The 21420-nt window shown below is 44.9% G+C and overlaps 1 protein-coding gene across 1 annotated transcript in view; it reads left to right on the plus strand.

The window, feature by feature from the left end:
* Positions 1-15708: 15708 nt before the first annotated feature.
* Positions 15709-21420, plus strand: part of LOC120393765 (stonustoxin subunit alpha-like) — a 36645-nt gene continuing 30933 nt past the window's right edge. The window contains exon 1 of the mRNA XM_039518262.1: positions 15709-15815. The gene's annotated coding sequence lies outside the window, so the exon portion shown is untranslated. The remainder of the gene's footprint in view (positions 15816-21420) is intronic.

Here is a 21420-nt window from a genome sequence, read left to right on the forward strand (position 1 = left end):
GCGAACTTCTGGTGTTATTGCACCCGAAAGCATTAGGGGCTCAGGGTCCGCAGCACGAACAGGTGAGGAGGTGGTATCAGCTCGTGCTGGGCAAAGGGGTATCTCAGCCGCCGGCAGTAATGGAGGAGAACAGTCAGAAACAGGTGACTCGTGATTCGGTCCCTCACCAGAAGAGGTGAAGTCAGACCCCTCAACTGCAGATGGGTCCTGAGGACTGGCATGACCTGGCAACAGCTAATCTACATGTAGCCGCCAGGTAAGATTCTCTGCAGTCCGGACTGTGTAGGAAACAGGTCCTGTTTGAGTGATGACTGTGGCCGGAACCCATTTAGCTCTGGAAGTATAATTCCGAGCCAAAACTGGCTGTCCCGGGCTAAAGGTTCGGTCTTTTGCTCTGGGTGCCCGTCTGATGACTTGATATTGCTGCTGATGTTGCACAATTTGTCGGGGTTCAGAAGGTTTCAGCAGATCAAAGCAAGTGCGCAGCTGTCGTCCCATCATTAGAAAGGCCGGAGATGCGTGGCTCGTAGCATGAGGTGTGTTTCTGTAGGAAAGTAAAAAGGTATCCAGATGCTTTTGAATGGAGTGTTGTCCCCTTGCTGATTTCAAAGCGTTTTTCATTGTCTGCACAAATCTTTCAGCTAATCCGTTGGTGGACGGATGATATGGTGCTGACGTGATGTGGTGTATCCCATTTGCCTTCATAAAACTTTGAAACTCCTGAGAAACGAACTGCGGTCCGTTGTCGCTCACAAGTTGTTCTGGCAGACCAAAACGACTAAAGAGTCCTCGTAGTTTTTGGATAGTACTCTCTGCAGAAGTGGACTGCATTATAGAGACTTCTGGCCATTTAGAATGGGCATCTATTGCCACCAAGAACATGCTTCGTTCAAGGGGGCCAGCAAAGTCAACGTGAATACGTTGCCACGGGTTTTCAGGCCAGTCCCATGGGTGTAGGGGTGCCCACTGGGGTGCATTCCTCACACCCTGACATGACATACAAGCTTTTGCCTTCTCTTCAATAGCGCTGTCCAGTCCAGGCCACCAAAAATAGCTTCGTGCAATTTCCTTCATGCGCACTATTCCACAGTAACCGGAATGTAACTGTTCTAACATCTGTGATCTCAGTGGTGGTGGAATAATGACACGTCTCCCCCACAACAAACAACCAGATTGGACCGACAACTCCGTCCGCTTGGACATGTAGGGAACAAGGTCGGATGAGACCGGAGAGGTTTGTCGAGATTTTCCATGCATCACCAGGTCCATAACGTGGGACAATACTGGGTCAACGCGAGTTGCCTTCTTTATCTGAGTAGCAGTGATGGGTGTATTCTCTACCTGTTCAAAGTAGAAGATTTCCTTTTGGGCACTATCTTGGTGTTTCCTTGAGAGGCCATCTGCATTGCCGTGCAGAGTGGATTTCCGATATTTGATTTCATATGTGTGTGCTGAAAGTAACAATGCCCAACGTTGCATACGACTAGCAGCTAATGGGGGAATGCCTGTGTAGGGTCCAAAAATTGATGTCAGAGGTCGATGGTCTGTGAGAAGAGTAAATTTTCGCCCAAACAGGTACTAATGAAACTTCCGAATTCCAAAAACAATTCCTAATGCCTCACGTTCGATTTGGGCGTAGTTAGTTTCTGCTTTGCTTAGAGTGCGTGAAGCAAAAGCAATAGGTCTCTCTTCTCCTGAAGGCATAATATGTGACACGACTGCTCCCACTCCATAAGGGGAGGCATCGCAGGCCAATTGAAGTGGTAAGGATGGATCAAAGTGCGTTAGAACTTCAGAATTTAGCAATGCATCCTTAGCTTTGTTAAACGCAACATCACAGGCTTCAGTCCACTTCCAGGCCTTGTTCTGCCCAAGGAGCTCATGAAGTGGTTTTAGCAGTGTGGCTAACTGTGAGATGAACTTTCCATAATAGTTCAGGAGTCCTAGAAACGAGCGCAGCTGGCTTACATTTCGAGGTGGGGGAGCCTCCACAATAGCTTTAACTTTTGCAGGGGCCTTAAGAAGACCTGCAGAATCAATGATGTGTCCCAAATATTCAACAGAGGGCTTGAAGAATTCACACTTGTCTTTGCGAACTCGTAGGCCATACTCTTCTAGTCTTTGTAGGGTAGCCTCTAAATTCTTTAAGTGATCCTCTTCATTTCTTCCAGTGACCAAGATATCATCCAGATAGCACTGAACTCCTGACAAGCCACACAAGATCTGGTCCATAGCCCTCTGGAAAAGGGCGGGAGCAGATGTTATTCCGAAGGGTAGGCGACAGTATCGATAAAGCCCCTTATGAGTCACAATAGTCAACAGCTCTTGGGACTTTTCATCGACGTGCATCTGTAAATATGCTTGACTCAGATCAATCTTACTGAACTTTTGTCCCCCAGCCAGGCCTGCAAAGAGGTCATCGATGCGGGGAAGCGGGTATTGCTCTGCACTCAACACTGGGTTGACAGTGACTTTAAAATCACTGCAAATCCGGAGAGAGCCATCTTTCTTCACGATTGGAACGATAGGAGTGGCCCATGAGCTATGGGTAACTGGTATTAGGACTCCATTGGTGACCAGGCGCTCCAGGTCTGCTTCAACTTTTGGCCTGATGGCATATGGCACAGTTCGGGCTTTCAGATATTTTGGTGGACTGTCAGGTTTAATGTTCAATGTCACAGTGATTCCCTTCATACTTCCCAAATCATCTCCAAAAACAGCAGCATGTTTCCTTAGAATAGGGGTTAGACTGGTTTCTTCTTTAGTCATCCGGTGCACTTCTGCCCAGTTCAGTTGAATCTTCCCAAGCCAAGACCTACCCATTAAGGCTGGGTAGTCACCTCTCACCACAAACAGTGGCAATTTAGCTGCCTGTCCATTGAGCTCCACCTTAACATCAATAGTGCCCAGCATGGGCACAGCTTCACCTGTATACGTCTTCAGAACAGTTTTTGTTGCCTTAAGCGGAAGATGCTGTAGCTTTTCCTTATACACAGTCTCAGGCACCAGCGAGACAGTTGCACCGGTGTCTAGTTCCATGCGTATAGGTTTGCCCTCCAATAAAGGGGTTACCCAGTATTCATGTGAGCCCGCTGCCAAAGACAAAACATGCAGTGGCACTTCCTCTTGTGAGGAGGTGTCACCTTGATCATCCTGGGTCTGCTCTAGGGTATGCAAGGTTCCTCTTTTTGTCGGCCAGACCACAGGCCTCTTTTTCTTTTGTTTACAGGCATACTCAATGTGTCCCTTTTTGCCACAGTGTCGACACACCAGGTCCTTACACCAGCATTCTGATGCCTGGTGACCCAGCTTACCACAGCGGTAACATTCTTGACTCTGCACCGTTTTGTGGGTCAGTTCTTGTGACACTTTTTGCACCCTAGGGGATGCACCGAAGTATTGTGCCTCCCTTGTAGCCAGTTCAATGGAGACAGCAATATCAACAGCCTTCTGTAATGTAAGCTGAGCCTCTGTCAGTAGGCTCTTCCGTATAGCTTCACTGCAGAGGCCACACACTAACCTGTCACGCAGGGCATCATTTAACATCTCTTTAAATTCACAGTGTTCTGCTAGCTTTTTTAAAATGGCTACAAATTGTACAACTGTTTCATCTTCCTTTTGGTCTCTTTTGTGGAACCTATATCTTTCAGCAATTACCAGTGGTTTTGGGGAGAAATGAGACCCCAGGATTTCCACCATGTCACTGTAAGATTTAGTCTCAGGCTTAACAGGGTGCAGTAAGCTGCGTAGCAGAGAGTAGGTTTTAGCCCCTACAACAGTTAAGAATATTGGCACCTTCTTCGCTTCTGTAATGTCATTTGCAATACCAAAAAGCTCAAAACGCTCAGTATACACATGCCGCTGCTCTGTATTCTCATCAAAAGGCTCCAGGGGCCTGGTCAGAGTAGCCATGATTTTTAGTTTCACTTTCACAGTCAGTGCAAACAAGCACCTTTTTTTGTTTGTTTGTTCTTTACCTTGACTTCTACTTCCTTCTGTTACTGGAGCAACACCAGGATCCCACTCTCGTCGCCAGTGTAGTATCCTTGGGGCAGCCGGTGTAGGAAGCAATCACTTGAGGCCAGAGAGCAGGCAGCTAACCAAAACCTCCATTTTATTTACAGATATACAGAGAGCTCACTCAGCCGGTTGAAACCGGTTGAGCTAACCCATAATAATCTAACTCAGTTGCCATAGCAACAAAAACCATGACAACCGAATACACAACAATTAGATTCTCTTTAGCCCATAAGCAGTCCTGGATAACTAGGACTCAGAGTCCTAAAAGAATTGGCTGATGCACTCTCTAGCCTACCAACGTTAAATTTTAATAATTTTTTTGGGAAAAAACAAAGGAAATCCCACAAGACTGGAAGAGTACTAATGTTAATGGTTTTCCAATATTCAAAAGTGAAAGGATTATGACCTGGTTAACTATAGGCTACTTAGCCTGGCCTCAATCCTGGGCAAAATAATGGAAACAATTGACACAGGATTCAATTGTTGAAGAATAGGAATATCATTAATGTCAGTCAACATAGTTTTATTGAAAATAGGTCTTGTCAAATAAATCTGATTTAATTCTTTGATGAGACTACAGGATTGGTTGGTAAAGGTAAAGAGTTTGCATACTCAGTACAGCCTTCTTTGGTTGCATCCACGTTTATACAGCCACAGCATGTACAATTCCTACATACATCAGTGTGCCAGATAACACCACAGACATACTCACATCCTTCTAGACAGCATTAGGGTCTGATGAGTCTCTCGTAGAGGGATTGTTCCTGCTGGAGTTCTCCCATAGGAAGCTCAATTTTCCCACTCTGGGGCACCCCCTTTCTATAGCATGATTCTGTCTATACCTACTTTGTGCGCATGTACATGAAAATGTCAACCCTCTTGTCCCTTATTAATCTGATGTCCCCTAGTAACATAAGGCACCCAATATCTATGAGTTGTGTAGGTTCCCTTTATTCTCATTAGCATTGATGCACCACCTGCCTCCTGTGGTTCAGACACATGTTGGAGATGAACCTGCCTCTACAGCATTTTGCTGATTTAAAATTAATTTTTTGGCTAATTTTTCACAATACTAGCACATGGTACCTCTTTTCCCACAATCTTAGGGCATCAGATTATTCTTCGGTCACTTACTTATGTCAATATTTCTTATCTTCAAGCCCTAAAATAACCAAGCTAAAAATCTTGCAGGCTTCAGCCTCCAGGCCTTGTGTTTCAGCTGTGCTTACTTAAATATCTAATAGATGATTATTCCCTCTACATACTGATCAGTCTTATACTTCTATAATCCTACAACTTAACTCTAGTTAATATACAATAATTTATATATAATATGATATGTTAATTAATCATATCACATAATAAATGGATAAACTAAAATCATTGGCTACAGGTGAGCGACAGGCTGGGGAGGCCAGGACTGAATGCAGAACACAGCCCCAGCAAGAAGGGCTATGAAACACCTGAGCCTGAAGGGAGAACAGACATGCCCCAAGTAGGGGTGGGAGCAGGGGCTGTGCAACCCTTGAAATGAAAATGGGATCTCAGTATTCTGAATAAACTACCCCCCTCTCATGGGGGAGGATATTGTGTTAAACACTCTGGATGTATGTGAATTATTTTGGGACACAGAGGGAAACTGAGGCAGGGTGCCTGCAGTGCTCCCCCCAGCCATGTGGGGAGCACCCTCGAATGGCTACACACCCCTTAGTGGAGAAATACAAAGTCAGCAGCACTCCACCCACAGGACAAAGAGTCGAGGATCTGTTGCAGAGGGCCAGCATCTCAGTGGCAGAGCCTAGCATACAATGATAATGATGCAACAAGCACCCTGTCTCTCTCCAGTTATTGTCCAAGAATCTCTTATTCTTTTATTGTTTCACATGTGGTTGTTGTACAGACAGTCTGGTCCAGTGTTTGCAGTGTGTTCTGGCTGCTCTGCACCCTTCTAGTGATGCCACAAAACAACCAAAACATTAGCTCAACTTGCCAGGTAACCTAAGTTTACATCCACTTTGCATTGTCAGAACTGTGCAGAGCCCCCAGAACATACTGGTGAATCTGGCCCTAGATAGAGATATATTCATTCCTGTGTGGCACAGGATGGTGGGCAGTGGGGAGGAGGATGTTTGGACAGCAGGTATCAGTATCTCAAAATGCCTTCTTTCCTCTCCTGCTCACTAGGAAACTTTATCCCTTCCTCTCAGCTATAGACTGGCTACAGTGATCCATGCATCTGTCCCCTGCAGGCTGGATTGCTGTCCACATGCGCCCACTGGTACAGAATGTGTCACCCACCATTTCTGCTCTAGGTCACCATGAGCATATAAGGATCAAGTCCCTCTACTGGTGGCCTGTCAGCTCCCAATCATAGAATATCAGGGTTGGAAGGGACCTCAGGAGGTATCTAGTCCAACCCCTTGCTCAAAGCAGGGCCAATCCCCAACTAAATCATCCCAGCAGGAGCGGCTCTAGGAATTTGGCCGCCACAAGCACGGGGGCATGCCGTAGGGGGGGCGCTGCCGGTCCCGTGGCTCCGGGGGACCTCTTGCAGACATGCCTGCAGAGGTTCCGCTGGTCCCGCAGCTCCGGTGGAGCATCCGCAGGCCGCGGGACCAGTGGACCCTCACTCTGGGTCTCCCCTCCCAGGGGAACCCCCAACCCTCTAACCCCACCTTGCCTCAGTGGCTACTGCCAGTCATCATCTAGCCCCCACTCCCTGGGGCAGCCTGCAGCCTGTAATGGCCACTCATCATTGGCAAGGGGTAGGACCTGCTGCCTTTGCCTATCCTCAGGCTGCACCTCTGTAGCCCCAGTACCTTTTTGTAGGCCTTTCCCAAGGCCTGCAGCCTGGGGGTTTGCCAGCTCCTCTTGTCTTCCCCCAGCCCTGCCCTGTTGCCTGCACCCTAAGCTCCCAGGCAGCTAGGTCCTCCCTCTAAAGCTGGAGGGAAACTCCTCCAGCTTCTAGCCCACAGCCCTCTTATAGGGCCAGCTGTGGCCTGATTGTGGCATGGTCCCAGCTGTGGCTGCTTCCCCACTCAGCCTTTCCTAGCCACAGCCCTCTCCAGGGCTGCTTTTAACCCATTTACCCAGGAGTGGGGGAGCTACCCCACTGCACCCTCCTTGTACAACATCCACCAAAATAACAGTAATAACAAGACAAACAACAACACCATTTTTGTTGCAACAGTAGACCTATGGTGTTTTGGGTTGTATTTCCACTGGAGCCAGCTTGCTCATAGAGTATCTGAAAAACAAAATTAACATTTCCCACCTCCTTGGTGGGGACAGATTCTTGCTTAAAAATTCCCTTTCCTTTTACAGATTTTTTTGCTCACTGCAGGAAAACCACAAGAATTACCTCCATACTTTCCTCATTTTGTTATATAGGCAGGCTAGAGTTTTACCCTTAAAGGGAAAGGATGAATTATCCCACTGTTCATTTATGAAATTCGTGAGGTTGTGTACCTCAGTGTCCCCTTTTGTACAACAGACACGGTTTGCAATAGTTTCTCTGCTGTACCAAGCTTTAAATTTATTCTCAAGTAATAGCTGAGAGGCAGTATTACCATGAGACCTTTGACATAAAATTTGCTTTTAAATACCATTTTAAGCATGCTTAAAATTTTCCCCCAAAATCCTACACATTAAACATTGTTACAAGATAACTCACTAGCATTTGTTCCAAGGTTTAACGTTGTGATAGTCAGATTAGTCAAAGCCACCTCAGGGCTCAGTGTTTTTGATATTGCTCCTTTGTACTTTCTCCTGCCTTTTTATTAGAGGTTCACTGTCTTTTAACTTTTTGTCCCCCTCCGGCAGTTTTTAGCTGCTATTTATTACCAAAAAAGGATCCAGGATCTTTTTCCATTCTCCCAGTTCTGTGCCTCAGCCAGGGCCACATTTTTTAATTCATATTTAAAAAGACATTATTGTGACGGGTTGGATCACAGAAACCCCCTGGGGAGCTGCCACCTGATGTGCCCAGATCACTTCTGCCCCTGCTTTCCCTGCCAGCTCAGGACTCCATCACCCTGTCTTGCTGAGCCAGACACTCCCGCCTGCTCCAACACAGACTCAGGGTCTGAATTACTTGCTCCAAAGCTGCAGACTTCACTGAAAGCAGCTCACAGAAGTGTTCCTGTCTTTAACACTCAGATGCCCAACTCCCAATGGGGTCTAAACCCAAATAAATCTGTTTTACTCTGTATAAAGCTTATACAGGGTAAGCTCATAAATTGTTCACCCTCTATAACACTGATAGAGAGAGATGCACAGGTGTTTGCTCTCCCAGGTATTAATATGTAAGGGGCCTTGTTACCCCTTACTAACATTCAGAGGGGGTGTTTTGGTTGGCTAGCTCCCAGCACTAAAACAAAGGGGAGAGGTCAATGCTCCAGGTCAGTCTCAGCCTCTGAGCCTGATTGACAGGGCGGGCAGGCTAATCAGGAAGTAGGAGGCCAGGGGGGTCCTGTCCTTCGTGTGAGCTGGATTTGCCTGGGTCAGACAGAATGGGGCTGAGCTAAGGAGAAAGCAGGGGCCCAAGCTGAGCTGGGGAGCAGGGCTGCAACCACAGAGCCAGAAACATGGCCCAGGGAGAGCAGATCCAGTGCTGGGAGCAGGGCTGCAGCCCCAGTCCCGGGTGTGATGAGCAACTGGGACCAGCCAAGGTGGGGACCCTGGGCAAAGGGCCCAGAGCAGAAAGACACCACCAGCCAAGGATCCTTGCAGGCCAGACTGGGAGGGGGATCTTAACCCAATGGGGGGGCTGACACTGGGAAGAAGGGTCCCACCACCCAAAGCCCGGAGGTGTGTGGCCACCAGATCAAGTGTCCAACCTGCAGCATCCCTGCAGCACAGCCAGGGCCTGAGAAGGAGGCCTGGGACCTACAAGGAATGGACTGTGAAGTGCCCTGATGTCCAGAGACACTGTTTGTGATGTTCCCTGCCACAGAGCAGGGTGATGTGTTTTCCTGTAACCTTTCCCATTTTTCCTTATTCTTTTTTTAAATTAAGTGTTAATTAAATAACTTGTATTTGCTTTAAATTGTATGATGTGATCAGTGGGTCAGGGAGGTGCCCAGTGCAGAGAGGGTACCCCGGAGTGGGGACACCCTAATCCCTGTCCTGGGTGACCACAGCAGGGTTGGGGGTGGAGCCCCCCCAGGAATCCTGGGGCCCACCTTTGTTGGGGTTATGAGGACTCTGCCAGACTGGAGAGTGGAAGGGGAGTCCTCAAGGGCAGGGAGGCCTCTGGGTAAAGGAAGTGGGAGCGAGGACTCAGATCCTTTCGCTAGCCCACTTCACCGGGGTAGTGCAGAAGCCAGGAAAGTTCCCCACAATAGCGGGACCATTCCTCCGCTTACAAATACATACTCTGAATTAATTAATAAGTAAAAAGTGATTTTATTAAATACAGAAAGTAGGATTTAAATTGTTCCAAGTAGTAACAGACAGAACAAAGTAAAGTATCAGAGGGGTAGCCATGTTAGGATAAAACAAAGACTGTGAATGGCTTGCCAACTACAGAACCAATTTCTCCTCCCTTGGTTTTCACACCTCAACTGCTGGAACAGGGCCTCATCCTCCCTGATTGATCTAACCTCGTTATCTTTAGCTTGCTTCTTGCTTGCTTATATATACCTGCCCCTGGAAATTTCCACTACTTGCATCCGACGAAGTGGGTATTCACCCACGAAAGCTCAAGCTGCAAAACGTCTGTTAGTCTATAAGGTGCCACAGAACAAAGTAAGTCACCAATTAAAATAAAATAAAACACGCAAATCTATGTCTAATCAAACTGAATACAGATAAGATCCTCACCAGTTCCAGGATGCTCCCTTTTACAGGCTAATCTCCTTTTAGCCTGGGTCCAGCAATCACTCACACCCCTTACAGTTTCTTTCAGGTCTCTTTGGGGGTGGAGAGGCTCTCTCTTTAGCCAGCTGAAGACAAAATGGAGTGGTCTCCCATAGGTTTAAATAGACTTTCTCTTGTGGGTGGAGACCCCTCCTCATTCCTATGCAAAGTCCAGCTCCAAGATGGAGATCTGGAGTCACCTGGGCAAGTCACATGTCCATGCATGACTCACAGTTGCTTACCAGGTGGCAGTCATGGGTCACATGCTACCTTGAACATCCTCAAGTAGACTTCTTATGTGGATTGGAGCCTTCCTTGTCATTGTCCTTTAAGTGTTTCTTGTTTAGGTATTTCAACATTCCTTTCTCCAGGAACTGACCAAATGCTCTACTAAGGTTATTTAGAAATCAAGCCAGTACACAGCCAATATTCATAACTTTGAGTAAAAAAATGATACATGCATGCAGATAGGATTAATACATTCAGTAGAGCATAACCTTTACAGAGATATATTACATGGCATATGTAGCATAAAACACATTTATAAGCATATTTCTATTAAGCCTTATGGGAGGTACCATCACAATTATACTTTATAAAAATATGGAAGTACCCAAAGGGTTAAATGTTAAATACCAAAGCCACATCACACTAGCTGCCTGTGTCAGGTACAAGGGTCTGTCAGTGTTGCAACTTTGAATGAGAGATTCAAATGGAATTTTAGTGGCATTTTAAAGTTACAAACAGGATTTTACAAACCATAGGTGTTGCTTTAGGTCCTTAAAACTTTACATAATTACGCACACACACAATTCTTTGACTAAAATTTATTTTATTATTTTTTTACACAACCACCCAGATTACATTCCCGTTTTGTACAATGAGAGGCAGTCAATTTTCAATGGAAACCCCTTATATTTCTTTAGTGATTTTGATTAGTCCTGCTATAAATTCAGAGCACTGGACTTGATGACCTCTCGAGGTTTCTTCTAGTCCTATGATTCTATGTTGAACACCACTGGTCCCTGTATATATCCCTGGGGAACACTGCTATTTACCTCTCTCCATTCTGAAAACTGACCATATAGTCCTAACATTTGTCTCCTGCCTTTTAACCAGTTACTGATCTATGAGAGATCCTTCCCTCTCATCCCATGAGTACTTACTTTGGTGAGGGACCTTAAGAGCCTTTGGTGAGGGACCTTGTCAAAGGCTTTATCATAAACATACAGCTAAGGGTAGCATAAAATCCCTCCTTTACCTGTAAGGGGTTAATCAGTTCAATTAACCTAGTTGGCACCTGACCAGAAGAACCAATGGGGAAAGAAGATACTTTCAAATCTGTGTGTGTGGTGGGGGGAAGGTTTTGTTTGGGCTTTTTGGTTTTGTTCCCTCTCGGGACAAAGAGAGAGACCAAGTAGGTAATCCAGCTCCTACTGAAATGATACATCTGAAATTACAGAAATTGTAAGTAATAGCAAGGAAATGCATTAGATTATCTTTTGTTTTAGCTTGTGAATTTTCCCTATGCTACGAGGGAGATTTATTCCTGTTTTTGTAACTTTGAAGTTGAGCCTAGAGGGGAGTCCTCTGTGTTTTAAATCTTTTTATTACCTTCCATCCTGATTTTGCAGAGATGCTTCTTTTATTCTTTTCTTTATAATAAAGTTCTTCTTTAAAGAACCTGATTGATTTTAGTTTCCTAAACATAAAGGGTCTGGTCTATACTTTTATTAAAGACAATTGGTTGGTATATTATTCTCAAGCCTCCCCAGGAAAGGGGGTGAAGGGACTTGGCAGGATATTTTTTGGGAAATAGGAATTCCAAGTGGTCCTTTTCCTGAATTGTTGTCTAAATCACTTGGTGGTGGCAGCAATATACCGTCCAAGGACAAGGGAAGGAATGTGTGCATTGGGGAAGCTTTTAACCTAAGGTGGTAGAAATAAGCTTAGGGGGTCTTTCATGCGGGTCCCCACATCTGTACCCCAGAGTTCAGAGTGGGGAGGGAACCCTGACAGGCTTTCTGAAAGTCCAAGTACACTATATCCATGGGATCTTCCTTGTCCACATGTTTGTTGATCCCCCTCAAGGAATTTCCCTTTACAAAATCCATGTTGACTCTCTCCCCCAAGAAATGGTGTTCAACTATGTGCAGCCCACCTCCTGTTCACTAGCCCACTATGAGGTTGTTTAAGATAGGGTAAATCTGCCTGGTGGATTTTTACAACACTTTGGAAACTGACCTGAGGCTCCTCTGTGTGCTCTGCATTGTGGGTAAGTGTGTGTCACCTCAGGTCAGACCCACTCAGACAGACAAACTACCAGGAATAAAGTTTTATTCTGTAAAGAAACATAGAACAGGATTTCAGTCCAGCAGCCTCCTCTCTGTTTTCTTGCACTGGGATCCTACCATGAGTCAGTGCTGAGACTTCCGGCTGGGAGGCAGAGGGTACTTCCCTGCAGGAACCATGAAGTTCTGCCAGTATGCCATAGTTTGTAATCTACAACTTGTAGTTTCCACTGCTGCTGTTGAAGCACACTGGACCTTGGGCTACAATGTGTCGGATAATTCTATTCTTTGCTATAGTTTCAACCAATTTCCCCAGTACTTCCGTTAGGCTTCCTAGCCTGTAATTGCCAGGATCACCTCTGGAGCCTTTTAAAAAAACAAAACAAAACAAAACAAAACAAAACAAACAAACAAAAAAAAAGATGTCACATTAGCTATCTTCCAGTCAACTGGTACGGAGGCACATTTAAATGATAGGCTACATACCACTGTTAATAATTCTGGAATTTCACATTTGAGTTCCTTCAAAATTCTAGAGTGAATCCCATCTGGTCCGGTGACTTATTATTGTTTAATTTATCAATTTGTTCCAAAACATCCTCTATTGACACCTCAATCTGGGAGAGTTCCTCAGATCTCTCTAAAAAATGGCTCAAATTTGGGAGTGTCCCTCACATCTTCCACTGTGAAGACCAATGCAAAGAATTCATTTAGCTTCTTCACTTAGCATCTCGATCATCCAGTGGTCCCAGTGATTGATTCCTACTTCTGATATACCTAAAAACAAATTTTGTTGTTAATTTGTCTTGTGCTAGTTGCTCTTCAAATTCTTTTTTGGCCTGCCTAATTATACTTTTACACATGACTTTCCAGAGTTTATGCTTCTATTTTCCTCAGCAAGATATGACTTCCAATTTTTAAAGGATGCCATTTTGTCACTAACTACTTTTTACCTTGTTGTTTAGCCATTGTGGCACTTTTTTTGTCTTCGTTGTTTTTAAATTTGGGGTATACATTGAATGTGAGCCTCTATTGTGGTGTTTTAAAAAAAGTTTCCATGCAACTTGCAGGCATTTCACTTTTGGGATTATACTTTTTAATTTCTGTTTAACTAGTTTCCTCATTTTTGTTCAGTTCCCCTTTCTGAAGTTAAATGCTACTTAGGCTTCTTTGCTATTTCCTCCCCCCAAAAATATGTTAAATATTAAAAAAATTAATTACATGGTCACTATTACAAAGCAGTTCAGCTGTATTCACCTCTTGGACCAGGTCCTGTGATCCACTTAGGACTAAATCAAGAATTGCATCTCCTCTTGGGGGTTCCAGGACCAGCTGCTCCTAGAAGCAGTCATTTATGGTGCCTAGAAACTTTATGTCTGCAACCCGTCCTGAGGTGGCATGTACCCAGTCAATATGGGGATAACTGAAATCCCCCATTATTATTGTTTTTTTTATTTTAATAGCCTCTCTAATCTCCCTGAGCATTTCGCAGTCACCTTCACCATCCTAGTCAGGTGGTCGGTAGTATATTCCTACCGCTAGTATATTATTCAAGCATGGCATTTCTAGCCTTGGAGATTCTATTGTTTATGTTTCTATGTTTTTACTCATGTCCACTTTTTTCCACCAATGGTTGACTGTTCAGCTGTCCCATAGGATACACATCAGGATTACTTTTTCTTTGTTACAGTGCCAACAAATATCAGAGGATGAGGCTTTTACCTTGTACAACCTCAGTAAAGTCCAATTAATTTTGAATTTTAATATTCTGTAATATGTTCTGACACCGGGATTCTTCTAAGGGCTGCAATAAATCCCCTTTCCACAGTTTCAAAAAACTATTGACTGATGGAGCTCTTCTTCAGTAACAAACACGGGCACCATGTAGAATAGAATAGAACAGGGGAGTCTAAGCCTCCCGAAACAGCCACCAACCTTTGAGAGCATGGAAATGCCTGTGCTCTGCCCTGAGGGCCCTGCTCCCACTTTTCCTCTGTGGTCACGTCCATGCTGCTTCTCTTCCCCTGCTCTGTGTCTTCTCCTGGAGGCCTACCCTTGCTCTGCACCTTGCTATCCCAGCTCCTCCTCTTCCCTGAAGCCCCCACCACTTGCCACTCACTTCTCCCCTCCATGGCAGAGGAGAGGAGCAAGCAGTGGTGGCCAGGGTGAGTGGTGGGGGCCAAGAACGGAGAGGACCAAGAGGGAGCAAGGCCTAGAGGGAGGAGGCCAAGCAGGCATGGGCCTCAGAGCAGAGCCTCCCCAAATGCCAGAGCCACATGCTGCCCAGGTTAACAAAGCATACATGGGCCTTGAGTTCGACCATTTTAGATTTCAGAGACAATACGTCTGTTAGACTTGATCTAAATTTGAAGGTTACATTGGCATAGCTACATTAGTCAGAGGCGTAAAACAACCTACTCCTCTGAGTGACATAGCTACATCAACATGACATTTTATTTTAAGGATTCTTAACAAACAAATCAAAAACCTTGTGGACTCTGCCCTCCCGGTCTGTGCAAGCCCAGCAGTCCCTTTCCCAAGTCTTTCCTCACACCAGTAACTGCAGTAACCAAAGTTCCCTGGCTTTTATCTCAGGCCTGGTCTACACTAAAAAGGGGGTTCGAATTAGGGTACGCAAATTCAGCTACGGGAATAGCGTAGCTGAATTCGAAGTACCCTAATTCGAACTACTCACCCGTCCAGACGCGGTGGGGTCGAACTCCGCGGCTCCCCCGTCGACTCCACCACCGCCGTTTGCCGTGGTGGAGTACCGGAGTCGACCGCGGCACTTCCGGAGTTCGAACTATCGCGTCTAGATCAGATGCGATAGTTCGAACTCCGAGAAGTCGAACTCACCGCGTCGACCCGGACGGTAAGTGTGGACTAGCCCTTAGAGTCTTAACAATAAAGGAAGTTACACACACACCTTATTGCCGCTTGGTTTCTGGAGAAATTCCGATGTGTTGTGACCTGGCAGTAGTTCATTGAGAGCATAACCCCTAGTGAGCTAATTAAATTCCAGCTCTTTCTCAGGTGCAGTGGGCAGGGCTAATCAATCAGCCAGCTAGCTGCGGCCAACCCTTATGCCTTCACAAAGCCTCGTTTACTACCCAGGATCTTACCTGTGCTATACAAGCAATTAAATAATTGCTTCTCTCTCTGCCCCTTGACACCAGGCACAACTTTGTACTGAACCTCTTCCCACACTCCAGTGTCAGTCAGTGTTCAGGTAGAAGATTGTCTCTGCCAACATTGTTCAGTGAATCTCCTCTTTCTGCTGGGAAGCTGGATGTTCAACCCTACTTGTTTAAATGTAAGATGGTGATTTGGGGTTTTTATCTAGACACATTCTACAGTGTGGCCTTCTTCAAACAGGATTTTTGTCTCTAGATTTGCTTTTATCTCACTAGAGTCTGGGTCCCTGCAAAAGTCCTGGTTTAGTGTAGATGGGCCCCTGGTCTCTGGGATGGGAGTGGTCTATTGCTGAGTGCATTTAAGGAATGCAGCAATCAGAGCTGATTTCACTTTCAGGTTTCAGCTCGTTCTCTGAGGAGCTTCTGTGTGACGCTGTTGGATAAAGTGGTGACATTTCCTGAACTCTCCTGTTTCATTTGTATTATTAGAGCCAGGGAATCCATCCTCCAGGTAAGGATTTAAACAAATCTCTCTCTGTCAGAATGGAACGATATTGGCCTGTACAAACTTTAGAATTCTTTCTTTGTTCTTTTCCTGGTGACACTTTTGTCTCCAGGGCTGCGTCTGAGCCTGTCAGCCTTGGAGCTGGGCTGTTAAATGTAGTCTCAAGGGTTAGAGAACAAGCAACTGGGGTTTGAATTTTGAATAGAAATCTACAGGGTAAGTGACAGGTGCTGCCAAAGTGCTTTTTCTCTCAGTTGTAAAAATGATATTATTGAACTGAGCTGGAGGGTGTGTGTTTAGCCTATGCCCTGGCCTGAAAGTATGGCCCAGCTGGGAGTGTCTGGATATTACCTTTTCCTTTGTTCATTTTCCTGCTGCTAACTTGTATATGTCCTGGGAATCTGGACAGGGTGAGCACCCAGAGGGCGGGAGGTATGAGACTCTGTCCCCCTTGGAGTGCTAGTGATTTTCCCCACTAGAGAGGCCAGTCCCAGAATGGGTTTATACCCCCCCCAAGCACACCAAGGGGCACTCTCGAGAGACATGCACCCTGCCAAGCCCATTGTATTACTTTGACTGTCTCCGGATTCAATAAGCAAGTCATGTGTCTGTGTCTGCTCCTCTGCCATAGGAATATTGTTTACTCCAGCTCATTTGCTTTGCTATGTCTTCAATTAAGTGTTGAGTTTGTTTAGTTTTTCCCTGGCTGGTTTCTTTTTGTACATGATGAGTCCTCTGTCTCCGCCGTGTATTTGGTCAGAAATCCCTTTGTGTAGCTATTAAAATAACTGGCCCTCTAGATACAGCTTTAGTAAATGGTTGATAGTTCATATGGGGTTATTTAATGCAGCATTGTCAGCAATTTCACTCTACCCCCACTTCTGTATCTTAGCAGGATTTTATTGCACCATCTCCTGGTTCCATACAAATTACATTATTTCCAGTTGTGTACAGTATATAAGGGGTCAGCATAGAGTCAGCCATAGATTACTTAGCCCATTACAGACCAACCATACAGTTTTATGGGGTGGTGAATATCCACACCATATTTAAGGTTATAACATGGTTACAGTTGAAATTGTCACTCCTCCCTTCAGTCAACAGACATAGGTTTTAAAAACTGCTGTGCCAGTTCTGGGCCCAGCAGAATCTGTGGGGAAAACTTGAAGTCACTTGCCCAGGGAGCAGCGCTAACAACTGAAGAGCTCTCATTACAGTTCCCCAGCTCTGCTTCCTCTCTTCATTGTGGAAGGGAGCGAGGAGCAAAAAGCACTGTTCTGCAACAGCTGTAGCTCCAGCTTCCTTTCAAACCCTCAACATTTTCATAGAACACAGTTGTTGTTTTCTGGCCAGCCCTACTCAGTTAGATGTTGTTCGGTACGTTTGTTCTGTAATTTGTCTAAAATTGCATTTTTAAAATATGCTTAAAATAAATAAATCACATTGCCACAAGTAGTATATTGTGTAGCTGCTTCAGTATCAGTACAGTCATTTGCTGATTGTTACCTGGGGTTCTTTCAACCCAAAGCTCTTGGTAACTTTTACTCTGTGCGAGGAGGTGTCAGAAATAAATCAGGAGAGACACGGCCGTCTGACTGATAGCTGGCTGGCACAACAGGACAACACAAGAGTGCTTTCACTTAAAGTGAAACTTTACTTAGTCTCAAGCACTTACACACGTCTGCAACAAGTTAGTAAAACACCCCCAACCCTCGATAATTACCGAAGATGAGTGTGGCCTTTGAGGGGCACTGTAACAGACTTCCGCTGGCCAGACTTCCGTCTGCTGGTGGGGACCCCAAGGCGCGTCCAGAGGGAATGTTCCTGAAGAGCCCGTTTTGAGAAGTCCGGTTACCTCAAACGTTCCCCCCTTATTTATACATTAGTAACAATATAACACATTCCTTAAAGAAAACTTGCTAAGCAAGCAGTTTTTAAAGATTAAGCAAGAGATTTTTGTATAGTCATTAATTTACCAGATATGTTTGGTTTTTTTCCAGAGTGTTTATGCCTTGGGGCCCTGACAAACATTTCCGGGGGCACATATAGACAGAATTCATGTTTTTCTAAAATACATAGATCAGCAATTTTAACATTCTTAGCAGGAAGGACACGGGGTCAAGCTGCCCTGTCTGTGGCACCTCAAACTCCCTCTTCTTCTGCCTTGGTTATGTTGAGGTTGCTGCACAAACAATTTACGAGTGCTGACTTGGCTGCTTTTAGCAATAAGCAAGAGAGGTTATACCTTTCCTGGATGCACCTGAGTTGAGATTCAGTGCAAGCTCAAGGCGCTCAGCCGAGACCAAGCAAATGATTTTCTTGTTGGCATCCCATACTTAGCACAAAAGCATAACAACTAACAAGTGGTTGTTTTAGCCTACTCTTTCATATGAAGGAGAGATGACAAGTTTGATATGTTCCCTTCCCAGGGGTATGAGTGCTGGTGGCAGTAACCCCGGACTCATCTGTCAGGGGATTTGCAATCGTCGGATTTTGCGCCAGGTCTGGCATGTCATTAGGCTGATAACAAAAACCACTACTATTTGGCACCCCAAGATTACTATGATGGGGTGTAGGGCCAAATTCAGGATGCCTGTGTCAGTGGGGGACCATCCCAATAACACTTCCCACCAGTGGTGCGACAAGTCCTGGTCAATTCTTTCAAATAGCCGTTTAATGTAATTGGAGTTATAATGAATGGCAACCAGGACTCTGTACCCTTCCTGTTTTGCAGTAGATAACTGGTTCTGTAAATTAGGGTGTACAAGCAATGTGTGTTAAATTCATTTCAAGGAGCCTAGGTTTTACAATATAATACAAAATATAAGATACTTTTAACTGACTATATTTAAATTTAGATATATGAAATTCAAAATCACATCTACTAATTGCTACAATATGACAAAAAACATTTATTCTCATAAGGATTACAATTTATTTTATGCATAAAATTAAGAAGAAGCATAGGACACCAACTTCTAAGACATACAAAATGATCTAGATACGCAAACACAGAATTATTACTTACAAATGGGTTAATAGCATAATGGCATTTTCCTTCAGTTATGTTTAACCACACATTCTGAGGTTGGAGGGTATTTTTGTTACATTTATATCCAATTTCAGGTTCCTTTAAACAGACTTCCAATTCTATTGTTTTTCATTTTTGATAATTTTTTACCACCCACACTCTGTGATCGATGGGTTCCATTATGGTCTGATTAATATTGAGGCCTAAAGCCACAATGGAAGAAACCCATTTTATTTCTGCTTGGGACATTAGCAAAACAAAGACTGATTTTCTCTGACTCTTGAATATAAGTGAAATTTACCATTTTCCACCAGGCCTGTAACTCTTATTCAGTTTGGGTGGAATATTTCCAAATGATGCTTCTGATTTCCACTGGGAGCACTCCGTTCATACCATCGTGAATCATATCTTTTACTACATCAATAATCCATACTTGCATTTGCATACATGCCATAGCTAAAGAAGTGTTAGCTTGCAGAGTGCCAACAGCCTGCAAGAGGCAGTGATGGTCTTCCTCTTGGGTTTTTCCCCATTCCTCTAAGATATTTGCTACTTGGGATTGCAGAGAGCTTAATTGCTCAAATGATACCTAGATGTAGCCAATCTTTTATGTGAGCTCCCATTGCATTCATCTCGTTTGAAAGCACCTCTTCATTAATGCTGTTAAGGACTGCTCCTCCCGTTCCAATTGCTCCCCATAAGTCTCTTTTTACCCTCCTTCATTCCCTGCTAGAACTGTCTGGTTTGGGAACATTGTGTGTTTCCATCCAATTTTTCCAACCTTCATATAAGGGCGGAACAAATTGCTTACACCAAGGCTCCATCGCCAAGACCTTTGTCAAGCTTAGGTCTACTCTTGAACGACTTTTTTGAGGGAGTGAGTAGGGTTAATTACCAATTGCTTTTTGACATTGGTTCGGACAACATAGGGACCGATTAAATTGGTGACTGGGGGGTCCAGAACCCAAACATTGCAACTTTTTACACCATGAGGCCCTCGCAGAAGCCATTTTCCTGTCATGCTAACCTGCATGTTGATGATTTCCTCACTAGCACACCAGAGTAACTGATGCTGCTCTCCACATCGCGGAGACAGGAGCTCCTCTTTGAGCGGCAACTGGTTCCTGTTGGAACAGGACAGGCGGATCTTCCATTCCCCTCCTGGTGTGACTATTTGCAATTCTGTTTTCTCCCAATTTGTCTGTTTCCCAGTGAAGTGGGCGGCATATTCTAATTTAAATCAGATTGTTTTTTCTTCAGGGGCTGTTTACTCAGGCAGATCAGTCCACAGCTGTGCACAACTAGGTTGGTTACAATTATGCAGCAGCCTGTTTGTTCCTACCCAACGACAGCCACATTTATCTGGGTCGTGTTTTTCAAGCAGGGCTGTTGGACATCTGCTGACAGAGAACTATGCAACACAAAACAAAAATAGACTGTAGTTTTCCCCCCCTTCAAGAGGGAGGGAGTGGTAAAGTGTTTGAAAGCTGACATTTATTCAGCCTCACTGATGTCTGAATCATATTTCTCTCAAACTGGGATTATCTGGGCCTGACACCGGGGCCCGAGTGTTGGCCCATGGCTACCAGGGTAGTTTATTGCATTTATTTTACTTTCTGCTGTTTTAATTTCAGCAGTTATTTGGGTTACATTTCTATTTTCATTTGGGACCACTTGAGCTTCCTCTATTACCTCCAGCTTTGAACTTAACTCCTCCTCCTCTTCTGACTCAGAGGAATTCGTTGTCAGGTCACTATCTGTTTTACTTTCAATTCCCATTTCCCAGGAGTAATTACTTTCTCCTCTTCCAGGAACCAAAAATAGGCATCCGTCTCATCTAAGACTGACTGGGATGGTTTCCCTTCCATCATTTTAGCTGTGAGGAGTGAAACCACTTCAGTATGTTTTTCTTTCCTGAACGAATTTCCAGCTGATGGACAGTGGGACTGATCTTGTTCCAGATTCTAACAGGTCCTGCCCAGATGGGACTGAGGTTATGTGCTTTGCAGTCTGGCCCATGACACCTCTGTTCTCTGATGTCTCAGGGGTCCTTTGATTATTTGGGGATCACATTATTGGCTGCACATGGTAGACAGTTATTTACAAACTGCTCCATGTTGCTGCTCATGTGTGGCCATCAACCAGCAGCCTGCAGTCGGGTTAAGTTTTTCTCTACTCCTAAGTGTCCCCCATCGTGAGCTTGGGAAATCAGTTCTGTTCTTAAGGCAGCAGAAACCACCCAGGCTGCTTCTGGTTCCCCTTCCTTAGTTGCTAGAATTAATTTTGATTCATTCTGCCACACTTTCTGCTCCTGGTGCTTTCCCTTTGTCACTAACTCTGCCAGGCTGGGGTCCTGGCTTTGGAGGGTTATTAAGTTTATTTGAACTGAGTCTCTTGTTCTGGCTGCTGCTATAGGAGCTAAACCTCCCCCATTTCCTGGCTGCCATAATTTCCCTTCACTGGCCCCCCTCCTTGTTCCCTCATCTGCCGGATTATTCCATTTTGACTCCTCAGTCAGCCTTTGACTTTTCCCATGTGTACCACAGTGTCCCAGGCCTCCGCCAATGCCCACACGTATGT

This window comes from Mauremys reevesii, unplaced genomic scaffold (assembly GCF_016161935.1).
Source record: "Mauremys reevesii isolate NIE-2019 unplaced genomic scaffold, ASM1616193v1 Contig3, whole genome shotgun sequence".
In the NCBI taxonomy this organism is placed as follows: Eukaryota; Metazoa; Chordata; order Testudines; family Geoemydidae; genus Mauremys; species Mauremys reevesii.